Genomic DNA, 7,454 nt, shown 5'->3' on the forward strand with positions numbered 1-7,454 from the left:
GACATAGGGATTATTTGTATTATTATTTAAATGACACCCCGAAGAAAGGCAGTCTAATATTTAAAACTCATCTGTTTCAATGACAGTATTTAGCAATATTCATGTCTTTTTCAAAACAGAATATTTGAGCCTCCCTTTTCAAGGAAATTTCCTTAAAATGTTAATGATTTCATTAAAGTCAGAAAATGTGATATGATAGATATCAGATATCAAATTAATTTTCTCTTACTGACTCCTATGTCCAATTTTTGTGGATTATAAGTATACAGGCTACTTTTCAACCTTGTATATGTTAAAAATTTTGTTTTGGGGAGTGCCTGGGTGGCTCAGTCAGTTAAGCTTCCAACTCTTGGTTTCTGCTCAGGTCATGATCTCATGGTTTGTGAGACCAAGCCCCACGTTGGGATCCCCACTCATTGGGGCGTCTGATTGAGATTCTCTCCCTCTGCCCCTCCCAGCCCTCTTCAAATAAATAAGTCTTAAAAAAAAAAAATGCAAAACCTTATTTTGGAATCTGGTAACAAAATAAGGAAGAAAGCATGAGATTTTTACTTCTTGCTATATACACCAAAATTAGAAAAATTGGAATTAAAAAATAGCCATTTTTTAATTGGATATTAATGCCTAGCACCATCTTAGGTAGTTTCTATAAATTAAAGCCACCTGGACATTAAATCTAGGTGCTACTGTCCCTGAGAAAACTTGGTCACAGAAAAACTTTCAGTAACTTGCACAGGGTTACACAGCTAGAGGGTGACAGAACCGGATGAAGCCCAGGTCTCCTGAATCCAAAGCATCCTTTGTTATCTCTATTTATTGCTTTTAGTTGTACGTAATCTGTGTTCAGGTTCTTACCTGTAAAACAAGACAAGGATGATCACCTTGTCAAAATGTTACATGGATAATGTGCATAAAACTATAGGCATATGAAAGATACTCAAAATATTAATTCCTTCCCCAAGTCCTTCTGCCAATGATAAAATCTCTAGACATAAACACAAAATTCACTAAGCATCTGCTATTTAAAAGTGCCCTTGAGTAACTTTAAATGACGTTTCTTCACAACAAGCACCAGGTGTTGCATGTAAGTGTTGAATCATTAAACTGTACACTTTAACATTACACTGTATGTTAACTAACTGGAATCTAAATAAAAACTTAAAACAATAAATAGTGTTTCTTTTTGTGAAGAAGGCTATGCTGGCTTAGCATTTATAAATTTAGAATATTGTATATTGTATTTTTTTAGAGTTGGGGTAAAATTAGCATTCAGACCCTGAGGGTGTTCTTTTTTTTTTTTTTTTTAAGATTTTATTTATTTATCTGACACAGAGAGAGGGAACACAAGAAGGGGGAGTGGGAGAGGGAGAAGCAGGCTTCCCGCTGAGCAGGGAGCCCGATGTGGGGCTCGATCCCAGGACCCTGGAATCATGACCTGAGCTGAAGGCAGACGCTTAACAACTGAGCCACCCAGGCGCCCCACCTGAGGGTGTTCTTAAAACAAACAAACAAACAAAAAACAAAGCCTTCAAAACATGGAATTTTATTTGAACTCTCCATAGTATCTGAATGAATCTTATTGTGAATTACACACTTGGGAACTTTCTCATAAATCCTAGTTTCTATTCTAAGGAAATGTTATTTTTCCTGTTCTCATTTGGCAAAGACTACTGAAATAGTTGAAATAATTATATCACTTATACTGTAATTATGGAATTGCTCCTTTTGCACCTTTCTTAAAATTTGATATTGTTATTGATTGAGGATGCTCCATTGTGAATTCAAAGTGCACTTGAAATCTCATTTTATGAAGATATATAATTATTTGACCTTTCTGCTTCTAGTTATCTGACAGCTGGTAGTGCTCCTGATGATAGCAGGTTTGGGTGCATAATCTTATATTTATTTTGCAACTCTTTACATTAATAGCTGTGCCTTTTGTTCTTAGTTGTAATGATTTTCTATGTGCTCACTTTGTATTGCATTTGAGGTTTTTTGACATTGAAATTCCTTTTGTCTATTCTTGACCACATCTCTAATCTCTCTGCAGGTCAGAGCATACACCTCTCATCTCGTCAAGTGTAAACATCTCCTCAAAGTCACTCTCAACCAGGAATGGTAATTAATATAACTTTTCCACTTCTTAGCCCGAGTTTTTGAGTCAGTTATGAAATGCCATTTCTGAGATCCTTTTTAATTCAGTGCTTAGGTCAAACATGTAGGGAACGTACAAAACAATCTAGTGGAAGATTTTTCCATTTACACAGCCTTCTGTGCCCTTACCTCTAATTTTACAAAGTCCCAAGTATGGAGGCAATGAATTACAATGTTGCAGTCTCCATGAAGCTTCCTAAAATGATAAATTATTTGTTTTATGTCACTGTAAAATAAAACACTTAAGACCCTCTGCTGTATAGATATTTTGTAAAAACGCAGTCTATATCTCCTGAAAGTGTTTATATAGGAATGCACAACCTCTTCTAATGGTTTCAGACCATTTGTTTAGCTTCTCTTTGATAAGTGACAGTCTCTTTTAGTCCTTAGAAAAAGTCTTCATCCACGTTCTTCCAACAGGTGCATTAGTGCTGGGAGACTGTCAGGTGGATAATGAGAATTCAGCGACTTGAGAAGGCATGTCATATTTCTGGAAATGTGGAAAGTCATTTCCCACCTCTTTCCTAGGGTAGATGTCTTGTTTTCCTGCCAATCTCCTGGCATAACATTAGTCACACATTCTTGAGCTGGTCAGATTCATCAAATAAACAATTTTTATCAATTATGTGACAGTCTGTATTGTCCAAACTTGTGATGAGCTCCACTGATTTTTCAGCATCTGTCCACGGATACATCCAATGCCCTCCATCTACCATTGCAACTCAGTGAGAGGTGCAGACGGAAACATCAATGCCTAGGAAAACCTTCTCCCACTGTGTTCCACTAGGTGTAGACAGAAATATCAATGCCTAGGAAAACCTTTTCTCACTGTGTTCCACTAAGATAACTGCTGTTCATCCTTTGGATTTTAACATAGGGATCAGCCCATTCAGGAAACCCCTCTCTCTTTATGTATTCTCATCCCCCCATGAGCTCAGACTGAGGATTTCATTTTTCATTTCTGCCCCCGAAACACTGTGTACACACCTATTCTAGCACTCACACAGTGTGATAACATGTCTGTCTCCCAAAACTAAATTGCAAACTCACTGAGAAGCTTAGTTCTATACATAAAAAAAGGAAATCAACGAAGGTATAAAAGAGTCACATATTTCAAGGTATGTTTTATTAGAATTAAGGCTTCTTCACATCCATTCTGTTGGTTTCTGGGAGTGACTGCATGAAGTGATAAACCAGCAAGTTGTTTAATACATGGTCTAGGGAAGATGCTCATTGATTACTCACTGTTTTTCATTTAGCGCTTGTCCTTATTTTCTGGTAGAATTTAAGTACTTTTTTTCTTTTTTTTTAAGATTTTATTTATTTATTTGTCAGACAGAGAGAGAGAGCAAGCACAAGCAGGGGAAGCAGGTAGAGGGAGAAGCAGGCTCCGGCTGAGCAGGGAGCCTGATGCAGGACTCGATCCCAGGACCCTGGGATCATGACCTGAGTTGAAGGCAGACGCTTAACCGACTGAGCCACCCAGGCGTCCCATTAAGTACTTTTTTCTGATCCCAATAATGTCATTTCTAAATATGATGCTTAAATCCATATTTAAGAGCTGGTCTATTCCAGCTCTTCTATTGAATGTTAAATATCTGTCTCCCATGAGTTCATTCATATCCTCTGATTATTCCTTTTGTTATAACATTATGTTCTCATTTTATGAGTACAATACCTTTTGCTATATCTTTGAAATGAACATAGAGATTGGAACTGGTGCATTGTGAATTCTATGAGAAATGGCATCAATTAAATAAATAGGAAGCTATCTATTCAATTGTATAATCAACCACATTCTGATTTTTTTTCAGATTTATTGAAGAGTTTAGGCCAAATTGCTAATGAGATCTAAAAAGGTAAGTATATGAATAACAAAAGACAAATAAGTGGAGATTTATAAGGGAAATGACAATCATAATGTTTAACTCTCGAAAATGGCTACTTTAATAACTCTAATACTTAATAAACTTTCTAATTTAATATATTTAATAAAAATCCTGAGTATTTAGTTTACCAAAATATGTAACATAACTATATGGGAGAGAATGAGAGAAGAGATATAATATGGGAGTGGAAATAAAAGAAATAAATTGTTTATGACTTAAAATATTTTAGATTTTAGTTCAAAACTTTATAGTTGTATAATATAAGTAAGCTGAGTTATTTGGGAGGTATACTAGACTTATACATCTAATTTATGAAATCTAGTGTGTGAATGTATCTATTATATTACATGTAAATGGGAAGCTAGAAGATGAGTCAAAAAATAAAATTTTCCTCCATGGGCCCTCTCATCTATTAGGGGTGTGTGTGTGTGTTTGTTGAGTGTATTTTGTGTTAGTGGAAGTGTATAAGGATGTAAATATCTAACCAAATTAAAAAGTAAAAAGAAAGGAATAATTCAAAGGACAAAGTCATAAATCCACAGCAATTAAAAAAAAAAAATACCCGGGGCGCCTGGGTGGCTCAGTCGTTAAGCGTCTGCCTTCGGCTCAGGTCATGGTCCCAGGGTCCTGGGATCAAGCCCCGCATCAGGCTCCCTGCTCTGCGGAGAGCCTGCTTCTCCCTTTTCCACTCCCCCTGCTTGTGTCCCCTCTCTCGCTGTGTCTTTCTCTGTCAAATAAATAAATAAAATCTTAAAAAAAAAATACCCTCAGTGTCCCTTAAAGCAAAGGTATCTTTTCCTCATTGTGCTCTTGTGCTCAATACAATTGAAAAATGTTTTTCTATTACCTTTTCTATTTTTTTTTATAAGTCACATGTCTCCCTTCAAGACTCTTATTCCCATACTCATTATGCATCTTAAGGTGAGGCAGACACAGAAACTGAACCACCTCCTATCCTCCAAAGGGATACATGGTACTTGAAAAGAAATCAACGTATTTCATGCCATTCCATTTTTCCCATCATTTGTCTATGGCAAGTTGAAATGTGTGGATTTTGCAGCTTAAGGAAGGGTTTTTGGTTCAAGGACACTTGTAAAGAGTACACATATTTAGTAGAAGGAGGAGGAGGAAGAAGAAGAGGTTTGGAGCAGGAGAAGGAGGTGGAGGGAAAGAGAAAGTGAAGAGGAGAGGGAAGAAATAAAGAAAAAAAGAACCTATGGCAACATTTTCGATTCAAATTATATCAAAATCCCTTCACTAGATGGCATTCCTTAAAGCAAGGCTAGGGCTGCAGTCGCACGTTGTTGATTTATGCATTCGTTTTGATTTTGGACAAACTCCTTCCACAATGTCTGTTGTTTTCCTTCGCTCTCTTTATTCCCATTGCTCTTTAGCTCCCCTCATTTCTTCTCTTATTTCCTTTCTCTACATTTTCTCCTGGCTGTTATTCTCCCTTTTCCCTTGTTTACCTCTCCCCTCCTTCTTGCGTTGCATCCCCACACAGACTTCCACCGCACAATGATGCTTCTGGACATTGGAGGAACAGGGACACCAGGCATTTTTCAGCGTGTGCAGTGGCAGCCTGCTGAACTGCAACTCGGTGACAGCTTCTTCCCAGAGAGCTGGGGTGAGACAATCTAGCCACATGCAACACACCTGCCACACTCCTTAGGCTAAGTGAGGCTAATCCTTCTTCAGATGACAGCCGTTGATGAGTATTCCCAGGTCCAAGATGCAACCCAGTTTCTAATTAACCTGATTAAGCCTGTTGTACATGACTCCATTTTTTTCCCTCTTTTGATCAAGTTGTCACTATCTATTTGGATATTCATCTTTTTTCCTGTTATTTACTAGTCAGAATGTGCTACAAATAGAAACATTGCGAGGCATCTACTTTTATGTTGCTATAATCCTCTCTGCTGCCCTTGCTTCTCTCACAGGTCAAACGTAACAGCATCCATGACAAGTCTGAGATCTAGCAGGGTAGTTATGATTTACTAATGTCTAAAATCATTTGTGCAGAACATGTGGAGATTCAGGGGTTCAAACAGCCAGGATTAAGACGAGCATACCCTGGATGATAAAATAAAAATATTCTTTACTCTCTTGGGAAGTTTTGGCCATGCTGTGGTAGAATGTTTCATAAAGGGGATGATCCACATGGAAGCACAAACTCAAAAGTCTTGCCGCCTACGTGCTGCTTTAAAGATGAGTTGCGGAAACTTAGTAGCCATACTCCTATTGATATTCAACATGCAGGTCATTTACAGGTCACTTTAAATATTTCAATAATGAAGAATACAGAATATGATACAAGGATGAGATTTTGACTTTTGCTTTCACAGTGGCTTCAACCTGTGTATTCACATGCTTGTATTTTTGTGTGTGTGTTTTCAGAGGGAACACGAACACAGAGTTCAATTATTATCCTCAGATCATAAGGCACTGTCATAATTAAATCGCATGCATACCTTTTTAATTTTTAATTTGAATGTATATTTATTCAAATATCGTTTTAAATTTATATATTTAAATATACGTTTATTTGCATAACTATTTTAAACAGTATAATGGATATTTGTGAAGTTATTCTTGCGCAGGGGTCTTGCTAATCTTCTCTGTATCGTTCCAGTTTTAGTATATGTGCTGCCGAAGCGAGAACAATATTGGTGAAATTATTGTGCCTCGAGTTAAAACATTACCAACAACTTGAATCTAGATATTTATGTCTCTTTCTCTTATCCACCTGCCACCACCAAGTGGTAACATGTGTCCTTAATTTGACATTAGCTTGCTTTTTAATGTATTTTTATTATACACATATATTTCTTGGTTTTGCTTTCTTAAAAAAAATATGTAGTCTTATGTAACCTGCTTTTTTTATTTTGCCTTATGACATTAAAATTCACTCATATTTTGCATGGAACATTAATTCAATAATATTCGCTGCTGTGTAATATTCTATTAAGAATATATCACACTTTATTGATTATTTCTCCTGTCAAAGACACTTGTGCCATTTCCATATGTATTGCTATTATGAACAATGATGTTATGGATATCTTTATATATATCTCATAGGACACAAGTACCAAAATGTCTTTGCATATATACTTGGGAGCAAAATAACAAGGTCAGAGGATATTTGAATATTTACATTTAAAAGAATGCCGAATTGTTTTCTAAATTGTTGTATCAACTGTCAGTTTTTAATAAATCCATATGCTCACTAATTTTTTGCATTGTCTTAAGTTTTCCAAATGAATGGATATAAAATGGTTATTAATATAAATATGTGTTCATTGGCCATTAATATTTTCTCTTCTATAAATGGCTTGCTAATTTCTGAGTGCGTTTTTATTGAGTTGTTCATGCCATTCTTATTTATTTGAGGAAGCATATACCCATATC

At 36.2% G+C, this 7,454-nt stretch overlaps 1 non-coding gene across 1 annotated transcript; it reads right to left on the bottom strand.

Annotated features, from left to right (window-relative positions):
• Window positions 1–6,602: 6,602 nt before the first annotated feature.
• LOC115944616 (U6 spliceosomal RNA) lies at window positions 6,603–6,705 on the bottom strand. Its single transcript, XR_004079129.2, has one exon. It is a non-coding gene; the product is annotated as a U6 spliceosomal RNA (small nuclear RNA).
• Between the last annotated feature and the right edge of the window lie 749 nt (window positions 6,706–7,454).

The sequence above is a fragment of the Leptonychotes weddellii genome, chromosome 11 (genome assembly GCF_054177405.1).
Source record: "Leptonychotes weddellii isolate Sample4059 chromosome 11, ASM5417740v2, whole genome shotgun sequence".
Classification (NCBI taxonomy): Eukaryota; Metazoa; Chordata; class Mammalia; order Carnivora; family Phocidae; genus Leptonychotes; species Leptonychotes weddellii.